The sequence below is a fragment of the Pelodiscus sinensis genome, chromosome 22 (genome assembly GCF_052426305.1).
Source record: "Pelodiscus sinensis isolate ZL-2025 chromosome 22, ASM5242630v1, whole genome shotgun sequence".
Classification (NCBI taxonomy): domain Eukaryota; kingdom Metazoa; phylum Chordata; order Testudines; family Trionychidae; genus Pelodiscus; species Pelodiscus sinensis.
This window is the reverse complement of record NC_143073.1, coordinates 24,335,948-24,351,738: the sequence shown is the minus strand read 5'-3', so window position 1 is coordinate 24,351,738 and position 15,791 is coordinate 24,335,948. Positions and strand designations below refer to the sequence as shown.

Genomic DNA, 15,791 nt, shown 5'->3' with positions numbered 1-15,791 from the left:
CAACATTGTCAGCCTCTCCAACCACACGCTTAGCCCGGTGGAGGAATCTGTCCTATCTCAAGGACTCTCCTTCTGCCCCACCACCCCACAAATATGATTTAGTTCTGTGGAAATCTGGAAGCCTATTTTCGCCACCTCCATATAAAGGAAAATTTCCTACACACTAATGAAGACATTGACCCTCCAGCTCTGCCCCACCCCCGCCAATCCCACAAGACGAAGGCATCTATGTGGACCACTCCTGACGATCATAACAAGAGTTTTGACTTCTACATCGATTGCTTCAGCAAACGTACTCGGGCTGACATTGTCAGCAAACAACAACGTGAAACATCTAACCTCAGCCATGCAGAATGCAATGCCATACAGAGCCTCAAAACAATCCTCACATCATAATCAAAGAGGCTGACAGATGGGGTGCTGTGGTCATTAGGAGCAGAACAGATTACGAACAGGAGGCTGCCGGTCAACTCACCAACACCAGATTCAACAGGCTTCTCTCCTCTAATCCTACCAATGAATACCAAAGAAACTAAACCACCTGCTCATGAAACTTCCTGCTACAACTCAAGAGTAAAGCTACAGAAACTCACCCTCAAATCTCTGATCAGGAGTTTTCTATCTACTGCTCAGGATACACAAACCTGGATATCCCAGACGACCCATCATCTCAAGCATGGGCACATTTACAGCAGGATTATCTGGTTATACTGACTCTCTCCTCAGACCCTATGTTACCAGAACTCCTAGTTTTCTCCTAGCTATCCACCGACTTCCTGAGGAAACTACAGAAAATCAGCAATCGTCCTGAAAACACCATCCTGGCCATCATGGACATAGAACCTCTTTACAACAACATTCTACATGATGATGGATTACTGGCTGTCATGATGCCCCGGCACACCTGGTTACAGAGCTCTGTCACTTTGTCCTCCACCCACAACTATTTCCATTTTGGAGACAACTTATATCTTCACGTCAGCAACTCAGCCATGGGAACCCGCATGGCCCCACAATATGTCAACATCTTTGTGGCTGGCCTCGAACAATTTGTTCTCAGCTCTCGCCTCCTAGCACCCTTACTCTACTTATAACGCACTGATGACATTTGTATCACATGGACCCACGGGAAGGAGACTCTTGAAGAGTTCCACACAGATGTCAACAAATTCCATTCCACCATCAACGTCAGCCTGGACCAGACCACACAAGGTCCACTTCCTCAACACTACAGTACAATTACATGACAGCCACATTTCCACCCCTTATACCAGAAACCTACCGACCATAATACTTACCTACATGCCTCCAGCTTCCATCCAAAAGACATTTCTCAATCAATTGTTTACAGCCAGGCCCTAAGATACAACCAGATTTGTTCCAATCCTACAGACAGAGATACAAACCTACGGGATCTCTATCAAGCATTCTTAATACTAAAATATCCACCCAGAAAAGTGAAAAAACAGATTGACAGAGCCGGACGAGTACCCAGACATCAGCTTCCTCAAGACAGGCCCAACACAGAAAACAAAAGGACAATGCTTGCCATTACCTACAGCTCCCAACTTAAACACCTCAGCTGTGTCTACATTGGCACCCTTTTCCGGAAAAGGGATGCTAATGAGACCAGTCGGAATTGCAAATGCCCCGTGGATTTAAATTTTCCCCGCGGCATTTGCATGAACATGGCTGCCGCTTTTTTCCAGCTCGGGGCTTTGCCGGAGAAAAGTGCCAGTCTAGACAGGTATCTTTCAGAAAATAAACCCTTTTCCGGAAGATCCCTTATTCCTGATTTTAAGTAGGAATAAGGGATCTTCCAGAAAAGGGTTTATTTTCCACAAGAGCCCTGTCTAGACTGGCGCTTTTTTCCAGCAAAGCCCCGAGCTGGAAAAAAGCGGCAACCATGTTCATGCAAATGCCGCGGGGAAAATTTAAATCCACGGGGCATTTGCAATTCCAACTGGTCTCATTAGCATCCCTTTTCCGGAAAAGGGTGCCAATGTAGACACAGCCCTCCAGTGCATTATCTACTATTGGGGCATCTACAAATGAAGAGGGGTCTGGGATGGCTATACATTAGTGGTTAATGAGTCTAGCCAAAATTGATGCTGCTGTTTAAACATGTTTTCCCCTTTGTCCTGGCAGCCTTGGAAGATGGCTGCACTGAATAGTGTCTTGTTTTGTCTTTGGACTTTTTCTGGGAAAAAATGTCAGGGTCAAAGTGCTTTCCCCTTCCCTGTCACTGCTGGTTCAGACAGCACACAGGGCTGATTCAGCTACAAATCAGTAAAGAACAATCAGGGCGGGTATAGTTGTGTTCATCACCTGCTTATTAATATTCATTGTGTAGGAGGTCACCTTACTGAATTAGATTTTAGAAAAAGTAGTGATAGACGTGTGAATTAACACACTAACATAGATCAAGGGGTGTAATTGGGGCCAAATTGTTAACACTCGGACATTGTGTTGGAATGTCCGAGGTAAGTGTGAGTGGCAATAAAGCAGTTCCCTTTCCCCCATCCGCTCCTGGGTCGCCGTCTCTTCTCTAACACCAACAATCTGCAATTTATCCTGGAAAAAGACCCCTCACTCTCACAGGCCTTGGGGGAAAGGCCAATTCTCGCCTACAGACAACCCCCCCCAACCTCAAACAAATTCTTTCCAACAAGCGCACAGCACATGTCCATCATACTCACCAAGGAGCCCACCCCGCAATCAACCCCGGTGCCAACTCTGTCCACACATCTATACAAGTGACACCATCACAGGACCTAGTCACATAAGCCACCGCATCAGAGGCTCCTGCAATGGCACATCCAGCTGTCACATTACTGGATTCTAAAGATCACTGTTGCCCCATGGGGGGGGCTTGCCTCAAAATTCTGTACAAAGGGGGTCATGTGAGATGTCACATGAAAGCTTGTGTTGTACTGATTCTGTATCTGCTATTCATGTACCTGTGACGTCTGTATGTGGGATTATAAACATGTACTCTGTGTTTATGCTGGAAGATTCTCTGTCTGAGAATGGGCCAGGAATGTTCATTCAATGGCTATACCAATTAGCAAGGGTCCAGGGACAATAGATCTCTAGGTGCCAAAGACACACCTGGGGAATGAGTCTGGATGCCTGCAGACCAGCCAGAATAATGATTGCTGGCTTGGGACACTAGGATAGGTCCCTGGGCCATGTGACCCACTCCAGCTTGGAAGAGACCAGGCATGGATATAAAATGCCATGTGGCAGACTCCTTTTTGTCTTGAGTTCAGCTCCTGACCCCAGATGCAGCCTTGCAGGGAACAATGATCCAGGCAGAACTGTGGACCCGTCCTGACATAGGATGTACACCAGAGACTTTTTAGATAGCAGTTTATAACACCTCTGCTAAGAGTCTGCATTGAGAACTGGGAGATTCAATGCATGTCATGTATTCTCCTTCACAACCTTATTCTCCTGCTTTTCTTTCTTGTATTAATAAACCTTTAGATTTTAGATTCTAAAGGACTGGCTCATCGTGCTCTTGTGGGTAAGATCCAGAGTTAAACTGATTGGGACCTGTGGCTGGTTTCTTGGGAACAGAAGTAACTCGTTCAGAGTTGGTGAGATTTTGTTCTAAAACCCCACATCTGTGTGTTAGGCCTGGGGTTGATTGCGGCACAGGAAGAGCTGGGGTGTCTGAGGGGTTTTGCTTGTGAGGCTTCAGGCTGGCCAGATTGGCAGCTGAAGCACTTGGTGTGACTGGTTTGTGGCCTATTTGAGAAGGTCCCCGGTCAGGTGCTGTAAGAAGCCCGGTGTTTTGAGCAATTCACCCTGAGCGGATGCCCTCAGCAGTACCCAGACCCGGCCCAGCCCATTACATCCAGCAATGTGATCTATGCCAGCAAGTGCCAGCCATGCCCCTCTGCCATGTACAGTGTCCAAACCAGACAGTCTCCATGACAAAGGATTAATGGACACCAATCAGATATTTGAAAAGGTAATACACAGAAGCCTGCTGGGGAACATTTTAATTTGCCCAGGCACTCATTGATGGGTCTCAAAGTCACCGTATTATTGCAAGACAATTTCAAAAAGCAGCTTGAAAGGGAAGCTACAGAATTTCATTTCATGTCCCAGTTTGGTACCTGCCACAGGAGTCTGGAGTCCCAATGCATTCCTGAGGAGAGGGGCATCTTCACCCTTGCCTCCCAGTCAGGGCCCTGTGATAACAGCCCAGGGGCTCAGTGAACCCACGTGGCCCCCGCTCAACAATCTGCTCTGTCTTAGATGCCTGTCTACAAATGTAAGGAGTATTGGTAATAAGCAGGAAGAATTTGAAGTGCTAAACATAACTATGACACAGTTGGTATCACACAGACCTGGTGGGATAGTACACGTGATTGGAATATTGGTGCAGAAGGATTCATCTTACTCAGGAAGGAGAGGCAGGAAAAAAGTTAAAATCACCTAGAAAAGTTAGATGCCTGCAAGTCACCAGGGCCTGATGAAATGCATCCTAGAATACTCAAGGAGCTGATAGAGGAGGTATCTGAGCCTCTAGCTATCATCTTTGGAAAGTCATGGAAGACAGGAGAGATTCCAGAAGACTGGAAAAGGGCAAATATAGTGCCCATTTATAAAAAGGGAAAGAACAACAACCCAGGAAACTATAAACTAGTTAGTTTAACTTCTGTGCCAGGGAAGATAATGGAGCAAATAATTAAGGAAATCATCTGTAAACACTTGGAAGGTGGCAAGGTGACAGGGAACAGCCAGCATGGATTTGGAAAGAACAAATCATGTCAAACCAACTTTATAGCTTTCTTTGATAAAATAACAAGTCTTGTGGATAAGGGAAAAGCAGTGTATGCGGTATACCTAGACTTTAGTACTGCATTTGATACGGTCTTGCATGACCTTCTTATCAATAAACTAAGAAAATACAACTTAGAAGGGGCGACTATAAGGTGGGTGCATAACTGGCTGGATAACCGTACTCAGAGTAGTTATTAATGGTTCACAATCCTGCTGGAAGAGCATAACAAGTGGGGATCTGCAGGGATCTGTTTGGGAGCTGGTTCTGTTCAATATCTTCATCAACAATTTAGATATTGGTATACAGAGGACACGTATCAAGTTTGTGGATAATAGGAAGCTGAGAGAGGTTACAAGTGCTTTGGAGGATAGGGTAATAATTCAAAATGATCTGGACACACTGGAGAAATGGTCTGAGGTAAACAGGATGAATTTGAATAAGGACAAATGCAAAGTGCTCCACTTAGGAAGGAACAATCCATTTCACACACACAGAATGGGAAGTGTCTGGGAAGGAGTCCTGCAGAAAAGGATCTAGGGGTACGTCTAGATTACATGCGTCTGCCGACAGAGGCATAACAGAGTGGTCAACAAAGGCTTCCCTTGTCGACAGATCCGTGTCTTGACTCGCGCGCTGTGCGGACGATCAGCTGAGCCGGCACAGTGTGGTGGCCATTTTTATTTTAATGAAGCTGGCGATATTTAAATCCCCGCTTCATTGACTATGTTGGGTAGCCTATTTTATGTGCCTCTGTCAGCAGAGGCATGTAGTCTAGATGTACCCTAGGGGTTATAGTGGACTACAAGCTAAATTTGAGACAACAGTGGAATGCTGTTGCACAAAAAGCAAACATGATTCTAGGATGCTGTCCTTCCCCACTCTGGCATGATAAATGCAGAAGTGGGGACCCGCAAAAGTACCCCAAAACAATGTTTTCAGGCTTTGGTATTAAACTTACCCCCAAAAACTTAAAAACCTACATTTTGAGGATAAAATCCGCAGCCACCACCCAAGTAATGATAGGAAAAATCAGGGGATAGATCACTTGGGAGATCTCTAAAAACCAGGACACAAAAATTAACCAATAGCAGGTTAATAAAAAGAAAAGGGAAAGAACTGTTATTATCACCACAATATTCCTGATGCAAGCATAGGGTATGTTTACACTGCAAAGTAAATTCGAAATAACAGCCATTATTTCGAATTAACTTCAATAGCGTCTATACATGCAAACCACTATTTCGAATTTAATTCAAAATAGCGGAGAGCTTATTTCGACTTTGGTAAACCTCATTCTACGAGGAGTAACGCCAAATTCGAAATAGCTATTTTGAATTAAGTGCTGTGTAGACACTTAATTCGAAACAGGGGGCCTCCAGCCCTTCCCAGGGAGCCCCGGTGGCCACTCTGGGCAGAACCAAGAAAGCTGTCTGCTTTCCTTCCCCCCATGCCCAGCCCCAGATCCCTTCAAGGGGCAGACACTGGCCACAGTGCCCAGGCCAGTTGCAAGCCTGCCAGCCCAGAGCCAGCAGACCCTGCACTTGGCACAGCATGAGCCAGCAACCTGCTGCCACACAGCCCTCCGCCACTCCCCAGGACCAGGCTGGCAGCTCCCAGGAGCCTGCCAGAGGCTGCAAAAGCCGGGCGCCTGCCTGGTCTACTACGGAGATTGTGGTCCTCATTGAGGTATGGGGGGAGGCCTCCAATGCCCACGATCTCCGCACTAGGTGTAGGAATGCGGCCGTCTACAGTCACATGGCTGCCAGCCTGGCCACATGCACAGCCAGGAACAGGTGCGGACCAAAGTTAAGGAGCTGCGGCAGGCCTATGCCAGGGGCTCCCAACCAGGGGCTGACCCGGACACCTGCCCACATTATGAGGCCCTGGACCACATCCTAAGGGGGTCAGAGGGTCCATGCCCCCCTGGCTGTCATCAACCCGGGGGCAGAGGGCCCTGTCCCTGGCACAGGAGAAGAGGAGGAACAGGAGGAGGATGGCAGCCAGGAGCCTGCAGAGAGCATGCCCTGCACCCAGGACCCCCGAGCCGTACTAGAGAGCCCGTCAGCAGCCTCATCTGAGTCCGGGGAGGCCTCCACATGTGAGTGCCATCATGGTCCCCTTATGTGTCCGGGTGCCATGCAGGGGCCCTGGCCTGTTTCCCACATGCATCTATGCGTGAAGGCGCATGACAGGCTCCTGACCCCGGGGAGAGACACTGCACACTGCCCTCCCTCCAGACGCCCCCTCTACACAGAGGCAGGCACATCTCCCCTCTCCCCCCACACATCACACTATAGGCATCACAGGGGCTGGGGTGCAGTCCTGGGCCAGCTCACACTCCCAGAGATAGCAGGACGTGATAGTGCGGAGACCTGCCGTCCTCGCCTTGCAGAGGGGGGCTGGGTTTTACCCACTGTGTCCCCAGGGAGAACTGACCACTTCTTTATTTCACCGCAGCCGCAGCACCTGCGAGTGCAGGACACACCACCCTGCCTGGAACATCCACCTGCACCTGGGCCAGCAGGTGCACCCACAACCAGGAGGAGTACCAGCGGCAGCACCTGGGGTTACTGGGAAGGCAGGAGCAGTGGGTGCAAGAAGACTTGCATCTGCGGCAGGAGAGCTTGCAGGAGCTGCGGGAGCAGGGCCGTGCCCTCCGTGAGCACCTGCAGACCCTGGTGCGACGATTGCTGCCTCCTGCTGCTCCAGCCCCTGCGGCCACCCCAGCTCTCGCTCCTCCTCCCACCCATGCTCCCCCTCCTGCTTCTTCCACCCCCCCATCCCTCCTGCCCCACCTTCCATACCCACTCCCCACCCCCGGGGATGCCGAGGCCCCCGCACCCGCAGTGTTGGGAGACAGGAGGGCAGGCAAGACCCCCCAACCCTGAGCTTCCCCTCCCCCTTCCTCCCCTTGCCTCCCGCTTCCAGCTCCCTCCTCCCAGGTTTCCCCCCTCCCCTCTCCTGCCCTCATTTCCCCCTCCCCCCACCCCAGTTATGTTAAATAAAGAGCTTTTTGTGGCAACACAGGTGTTTTTATTGTATATCAGGAAGGGGGGTTAGGGAGGGGAAAGGAGAAGGAGGTGGGGGTGAAATGTAAGGCACAAGGCCCCAGTGGGGCAATCCCGGGGGACTTCACTCCTTGTCCACCTGGAGGCTCTCTCACAGGGCTCCCTGGATGTGGACAGCCCCTCGAAGGGCCTCCCGGATGGCAGCTGTGTGGGGCTGCATGTACTGGCCAGCCATGTGTTCAGCCTCTGCCATCCAGGCTGGCAGGAAAGCCTCCCCCTCCCTCTCACATAAATTGTGGAGCACACAACATGCTGCCACCAGATGCGGAATATTGTGCTCGGAGAAGTCGAAGTGGGTGAGGAGGCATCTAACTTGGGCCTTCAGCCGGCCGAAGGCCCCCTCGACCACAATGCGGGCCCTGCTTAGCCTGGCATTGAAGGCCTGCCGGGAGGGATTCAGGTGTCCCGTGTAGGGCTTCATCAGCCAGGGCTATAGGGGGTAGGCCACACCCCCACCAGGCACACTTGCGTGTCCACGTCCCCAACACTGATGTGGCAGTCAGGGAAGAAAGTCCCGGCGTGCAGCCTCTGGCACACGGAGGAGTTGCGGTACACCCACACATCATGTGCCTTGCCGACCAGCCCACATTGATGTCCGTGAACTGGCCCCGGTGGTCAGACACGGCCTTCAGGATCACTGAGAAGAACCCCTTGCGGTTGACGTACAGGGAGGCCTGGTGTTCTGGGGCATGGATGGGTCTGTGCATCCTGTCGATGGCCCCCCCGCAGTTGGAGAAGCCCAGGGCGCCAAACTCCTCGATGACGTGTTCAGGTCGGTGAGGCAGACGACTCTGCGGAGCAGCACCCTATTGATGGCCTTGACCGCCTGCAGAGAGACACACAAAACTGAGGGTCACTGGGGTGCCTGGGTGGCTGGGAGTGTTCGTTCCCCACGACTGCCCCGCGCCCCACTCCCAGGAGCAACCCCCACTGCAATCCTGGCCAGCGAGGGCGATATGTAGTGCAGCTGGGACAGACTGAACCCTCCTGAGGAGGGCACTTACATCACCTCCCCTCCGTTTTCCCTGGGGCAGCCCATCTCCTCCTTGCAGACCCCCCCCCGGCCCAGTGGCCGACGAGTGCCGTACCTGCATGAGCACGGCTCCGATGGTGGATCTCCCCACACTGAACTGGTTGCCGATGGATCAGTAGCTGTCCGGCGTGGAGAGCTTCCAGAGGGCGATGGCCACCTGCTTGTGGAGGGGAATGGCGGGCCTCATGCGTGTGGTCCATCGCCGCAGAGCAGGGGCGAGCCACTCGCAGAGCTCCAGGAAGGTGTCCCTCTTCATCCTGGAGTTCTGGGTCCACTGTTGGTCCCCCAGCGCTCCAGGATCAGTCCTTGAGGGGGCCATTTAGAGATGTGGGGCAATCTGTGAGGGATGGTTGGTCCTGCTGTGAAGGCGGGGGACTGGACTCAATGACCTTTCAAGGTCCCTTCCAGTTCTATGAGATAAGTATATTTCCATAACAGGGGTGGACTGGCCCAGCGGGGTACCAGGAATTTCCCGGTGGGCCACCATCAGAGCAGGGCTGGCACATTTCTAGGGGGCGGGGCAGCATTCCAGCCCTCAGGAGGAGCAAGCGCTGAGCCCCGCAGAGGCCGCCCCAAGCTGGGAGCCCCACGCCCAGCTGCTCGGAGCCTGCGCCTGGCCCCGGGGCACTGGAAGTGCGGGATGCTGGGAGGGTGCCTGGCCTCAGCACAGGGCTGCCGCGACTGCTCATGGGGATGCTGAGCCCAACGGGGCAGGCTGCGGCCATGGTGGCTGCTCCCGGCAGCTGGCTCCTGGCTCACTGGAGCGGAGTTCAGGAGCTCGGTGCGGCCCCATCCCTCGAGGGACAAGTGAGACCCTCCTCCAGCTCCTCCAGCCACAAATGCAACCAGGGGCACCCGCAGCCCAGTGCTGTCACTGCATGGGCCCCCTGCCATGTGTGCCGCCTGCCTGGGCTTTGGCGGCTCCGGCTTGGTGCAAGTGGCAGACACCTTCCCCTGGCTGCCCCTCAGCAGCCGGCTCCCATTGCTGCTGCTGCCACCACTACAGCGGCCTCCTGTCTGGTGCCCACCAAGTGCTTGAGCAATCAGCATCTGGAGACAGCAATCGCCTGCTCTGGTGGGAGAGCTGCAATCACAGCCGCTCCTCCTGCCACCCTCCACTGCGGTTCCCTCCAGCCGGGGAAGCAGCAGCAGAGAAAAACGGGGAGGGGGGGATAAGAGAGAGCCAATTCTATTTTTTGGGGAGGGGGCATTGCTAGTTTCTAACGGGTCCCCATGCAGCAGCAGCAGCAGCCTCTGTTCCCCGCTGGGGATCCCCGATTGCAATGCGGCGCCCTCCACAAACTCTCCTCTGGCTGGAGGGAAGGCGAGGCAGCCGGCTAATCCCAGGCTCTACCAAAGCCCCAGGGGTGCCTGGATCTGGCTCGCTCTCTCCCACACATGTGCGAGCCCCTTTCCCCCTCACACAGCGTGGGACCCACACGTGCGGTCCCAAGCTGGCCGACTGGAGCCGGGAGCCACAGCTCCCCCACTCCGCCCGCCTCCTCCAAGTCGCGGGGATCTCCCTTCTGGAGGCAGGCTCCTCAGTTTTCAATGGTGACACCATGAGGGCGGGGGAGGCGAAAGAACATGCTATAAAAGGACCCGTCCACCTCTTGCCGCCACACAGGCACAGTGGGGACGCAATAATTCGGAGGGAAGCCCCAGCAAGTGGAGCGGTAACGACAGCCGTTCCTGCCACTGCGAAGCGGCTAGGGAGCAGGGTGACAGCGAATAGCGGCCAGGCACGCAGTCAATCCCGAGCCCCTTCTTCTCCGGGTGGCTCTCCAGCAGCCTAGCCAAAGGCGGGGAAATTGGGGTGGAATGCACGGGAATGAAAGAGAAGTCAGGGTATGTCTACACTACAGCACTAATTCGAACTGACTTAGGGTATGTCTACACTATCCTCCTAGTTCGAACTAGCGGGGTAATGTAGGCATATCGCACTTGCAAATGAAACTCGGGATTTGAATTTCCCGGGCTTCATTTGCATAAGCGGGTAGCCGCCATTTTTAAAACCCCGCTGGTTCGAACCCCGTGCAGCGCGGCTACACGGGGCTCGAACTAGGTAGTTCGGACTAGGGTCCTATTCCGAACTACCGGTACACCTCGGTGCACGGGGTTCAAACCAGCGGGGTTTTAAAAATGGCGGCTCCCCGCTTATGCAAATGAAGCCTGGGAAATTCAAATCCTGGGCTTCATTTGCAAGTGCAGTATGCCTACATTACCCTCCTAGTTCGAACTAGCGGGGTAGTGTAGACATACCCTCTGTTAATTCAAACTAAGCTAATTCGAACTAATGCATCCAGACTAAAAAACTAGTTTGAATTAGCGTTTTGCTATTTCGAACTAGCATGCCCACACAGAGTGGACTTGAACCGGGGTTAAGGCTGGCCAGAAGCAGTGCCGCAGGGCATCAGATTAGGACTTGGAGCATGGAGCTGCTGTCTCAGGCTAGCCGAGGGCTGTGCTTAAAGGGACCCGACCCCCACCCCGGACAGACAGTTCTCAGGGGTGCCCCACTTGCAAAGCAGTCCTGGCTTGGATTGCCTGGAGTACCCACACAGGGCACATCAGAGCACTAGGCCATCAGACCGGCTGCACTTGCTGCAGGCTGCCATCTGGGGAGAGGGGGCAATTGGAGGGCTGAAGGACAGCTTCCACCCCCAGAAGCCCGCAGAGCCAGCCCAGTCCTCCCCATCGGGGGCTCGTACCCCATTCCTCCCTCACCTCCTTCCACTTACCCCTCCCTAGCCCCCCTTCCTGATGTACAAAATAAAGGACAATTGTGTTCAAAAATAGAATCTCTCTTTATTGAACAAAACTGGGGGAGACTGGGAAAAGGAGGTGGGAGAGAGGAAGAGAGAGGGTGGGAGAGGGGAAGGCAACTACAATGATGAGGGGTTTGGAACAGGTCCCATATGAAGAGAGGCTAAAGAGACTGGGACTTTTCAGCTTAGAAAAGAGGAGACTGAGGGGGGATATGATAGAGGTCTATAAAAGCATGAGTGGGGTGGAGAGGGTGCATACAGAAAAGTTCTTCATTAGTTCCCATAATAGAAGGACTAGAGGACACCAAAGGAAAGGAATGGGTAGCAGGCTTGAAACTAGTAAGAGAAAGTTGTTCTTCACAAAGCAAAGAGTCAACCTGTGGAACTCCTTGCTGCAGGAGGCTGTGAAGGCTACAACTAGAACAGAGTTTAAAGAGAAGTGAGATAAAATGATGGAGGTTGGGTCCATGGAGTGGTATTAGCCAGGGTGTAGGAGTGGTGTCCCTGCCCAAAGTTTGTGTAAGGCTGGAGAGGGATGGCACGACACAAATGGCTTGGTCACTGTCTTCGGTCCATCCCCTCCAGGGTCCCTAGGGTTGGCCACTGTCAGCAGACAGGCTACTGGGCTAGATGGACCTTTGGTCTGACCCAGTACGGCCATTGTAAGCTCAGGGCTCAGGGTCGGGGGTCTCAGTGGATTTTCATGCACACCTGCTCCTGGGTGGCCAGGCTGGCAGCTCTCCTGCCCTAGCCGGCCACCTTCCTGTGCCTAGTGCGGAGATCGTGGACGAGGTCCATGATGTCTGCAGTAGCCCAGGAGGGTGCCCGCCTCTTGCGGTCCCGGGCAAGCTCCCGGGAGCCGCCAGCCTGGTCCCGGGAAGAGGGGGAGAGCTGGGGGTATCGGGTGGCTGGCTCGATCCGTGCCAGGTGCAGGGTCTGCTGGCTGGGTGCTGGCAGGCTTGCACCTGGCATGGGCACAGTAGCCAGCCCGTGCCTCTTTAAGGGGTCCGGGGCCAGGAAGGGGGCAATAGAGTTTCCCTGGTGTTGGCCAGAGTGGCCACCAGGGAAAGCTGGGGAGGGCTAGCCTCCCACTAGTTCGAATTAAGGGGCTACACAGCCCTTAATTAGAACTAGCTAGTTCGAACTAGGCTTAATCCTCGTGGAATGAGGTTTACCTAGTTCGAACTAGCGGAGCGCTAGTGTAGCGCCTATCATAGTTAATTCGAATTAACTTTGCAGTATAGACATACCCTCAGAGACCTGTGTAAATACAGGGAGCTCTCCCTCAGCAAGCCCTGCAAGCTGCATTTGCGCACGCACCCTCCCTGGACAAAAAACAAGGCGGGGGCGGCCAAAAATTTTTTTCGGGGGGAGGGGCAGGCAAAAAACCTAGAGCTGTCCCTGGATGCAGGGAAAAAGGGAGGGGCATGCAGGGGTGACATCATGGGCAGGGCTGTTCTCAACCCCTTTCCCGGGCCTATTTTCATTGCCAGTCTACCCCTGCTCCATATATTACTATATATTACAGCCCCCCCATAAGCGTTTCTATCCACTGTACAAAATAATCACTTTTTTAATCACTGCACGTTGATTTTCCGGTCTATTTGAAACATTCCATGGACCCCTCCAGCACCATCGCAAACCATACGTCGGGAACCACGATTTAAAGGAAAACCCTCAAACTGATTTTATTTAAGGACCTGAGCAAACCCTCGTCAATCTTCTAGTATTTTATACATGCACATTCTACAGGGGAGCTTATAGCAGAGTCAGCTACAGAGAATTAACACGGGGCAGCTTATTTGCATGCCCAGGAGTAACTCACTTCATCTAAATGGTGATGTGCCTGGAGAATCCCAAATACCCATTCCCCTCTGGGGCTGTTTGCCTTGTGGATGGATCCGACAGCGAGTGTGGTGTTGCTCTCCCAGTTAGTGGCACAGGAACAGTTGGGGAGTTCTTTCGTCTCCAGGAACTCAGGCTGAGCACCCCATTTTCTCTGCCCCAGAAAGCAAAGCCCTGTCTGTGCAGCGTCAGCTAAAGTGCTGCATGGGCACCGACTTCCCCTCTGTGCGATGCAGGGGGAGGGGGACATTGCTGGACCGGAGTGGGAGGAGTTGGTCAGTGAGGTGACTCGTGGGCAAGAGTCAGGGGGAGAAGGGAGGCAGAGGACAAGTCTGGCTGCTGGGGGGGCTCAGAACCCAGCAACCCACCAGAGAAAGGAGTCACTAGTCCAGGTCAGAAGACAGAAATTCAGCCACTCGCTTTCTAGATAATTATTTGGTAAAACAAAAGGAAAAAAAATGATGCAGCACTTTAAAAACCAAACAGATAGTGTATTAGGTGATGAGCTTTTGTGGGGCAGATGATCGGAAGAAGTGGGTGGCCCCACAGATGCTCATCACCTAATTAACTATCTTGTTAGTCTTTAAAGTGCTACATCGTTTTTTCCTTTTGTTTTACCAAGATCAGACTAACATGGCTACTTCTCTCTTACTATTGAAATACTTGGCATTTGCCTGGCTGTGATGGTGGCAATAGCTCAGGGGTGGAAAACGCAGGTCTAAACACCGCCCGCCCCTCTGAAATGCCCGTTAGCTCCAAACAAACCGGTCTGTTTGTTCTGTCAAAAGTTCACCCTGCCTGGCAAGTCAACGCAGCTTTGAGGCTTCACTGCGCAGAAGAAAAATGCAGCTTCTAACCATCTCGGTGTGAATGAAACAAGCACAGAGACAGTTTCCTTCGAGTCCCACATCTCTCTGGGTGTGTCTGCAGAGCAGCGTTATTTCAGAGAAACGTCCCTTCTTCCAGCATCACTCTGCGAGCGTCTACACAGCCGGCCTGTTATTTCAAAATCATTTTGGAATACCAGGCAGCTTATTTCAGCATTTTCAAACCTCATTCCAGGAGGAATAACGCCTCTTCCCACATAGCTATTTCGGAATAGCGGGAGCGTGGGTGCTTCACCGCTGTTATTTCGAAATAGCTCCTCCCCGGGGCCATTCGAAGTCATTCCTCCCCGGTGCTTCCTGGAGCTCTAAATGGAGGGAGCACATCCACACGAACGGAGCCTGCGCTGGGCTAGTTTAAAGGCTTCCCTATAGTATGGGTGTGCTATTTCAAAATAAGCTATTTTGCAGTATTTCTTCCGGAGTAGCTCGTTCTGGGATGAGTGTCCAATGTAGACGTACTCTTTAAAACTTTGTTTTTTCTAGTAGGTCACATTCCCCTGTCTCTGCTGTTACCTGATTCTGTAATTCTGGATCCAACTGCGCTGTGTGGGGAGCAGGCAGCTATGACTTTGGTGTTTGTAACACTGCAGCAGTTCTACTGTCCATGCAAGTTTACAAGCAACAGGACAGAGGAGCATCTCTTACCTCGCCCGGGGAAACGCTGCAGGTGCTGGGTTCTGTCGGAGTCTCAAGTCCTGCAGCAGCCCTGGCTATTTTCCTCTCTGCTCCTCTCCCTGGCTCCGGCTGGCTGCTTTTCAAGCCCCTTTCTTTTATAGAGACAAGACTAGAAAGTGAAAGTAGCAGCAGGACTTTTCTGTCCCATAAATAGCCCGTTAGATAATGAATAAGAGAACAATGCTTAGGGAGGGGGAAGAGGGGAGCTAAACTGGACCCTAGGGAAGGGGAAAGAGGGGGGCTTAGAGAGGGAAGCTGGGGCCTTCAGGTGCTGCATGTGGGGCGGGGAGTGGATGTCAGTTTTGTTCCTCCTCCCTGCTCGCATTCCCCATCTTCTCCCCATTTCTAAACTAACTGTTATAGTGCAGTCCAGCCATAGACCCTGCCCTGCCCCCAGCACCCCAGCAGGCCCCAGCCCCCCCCACTCTGGCACAGGGCAGCCCCCTTGACAGCTACACCCCCCCTGCCCCGGCCTCCCCAGAAGGCCTAGCCCTCTCCCCACCCCCCAGATAACTGCATCCCCCGCCCCAGCCTCTCCACCATCTCTTACACAGTGTTTCAGTTGTAATGGAAGTGGTGCTGGGGCTTGAGGAATTTTTCTATATTTATAACTGGTGCATCAGACCCAGAGGATCCGGGGCTGTGAACTGCCCAGCCTAGAGGGGGCAGGCTCGGCCCTGCCAAGCCCTGGCACAAATCAGGCATGTTGGCCTTGCA

The 15,791-nt window shown here is 52.7% G+C and overlaps 1 protein-coding gene across 1 annotated transcript in view; it reads right to left on the bottom strand.

The window, feature by feature from the left end:
• The window catches only part of LOC142819583 (guanylate-binding protein 1-like), a 112,463-nt gene extending 97,264 nt beyond the window's left edge, over positions 1-15,199 (bottom strand). The window contains exon 1 of the mRNA XM_089772587.1: positions 15,045-15,199. The gene's annotated coding sequence lies outside the window, so the exon portion shown is untranslated. The remainder of the gene's footprint in view (positions 1-15,044) is intronic.
• Between the last annotated feature and the right edge of the window lie 592 nt (positions 15,200-15,791).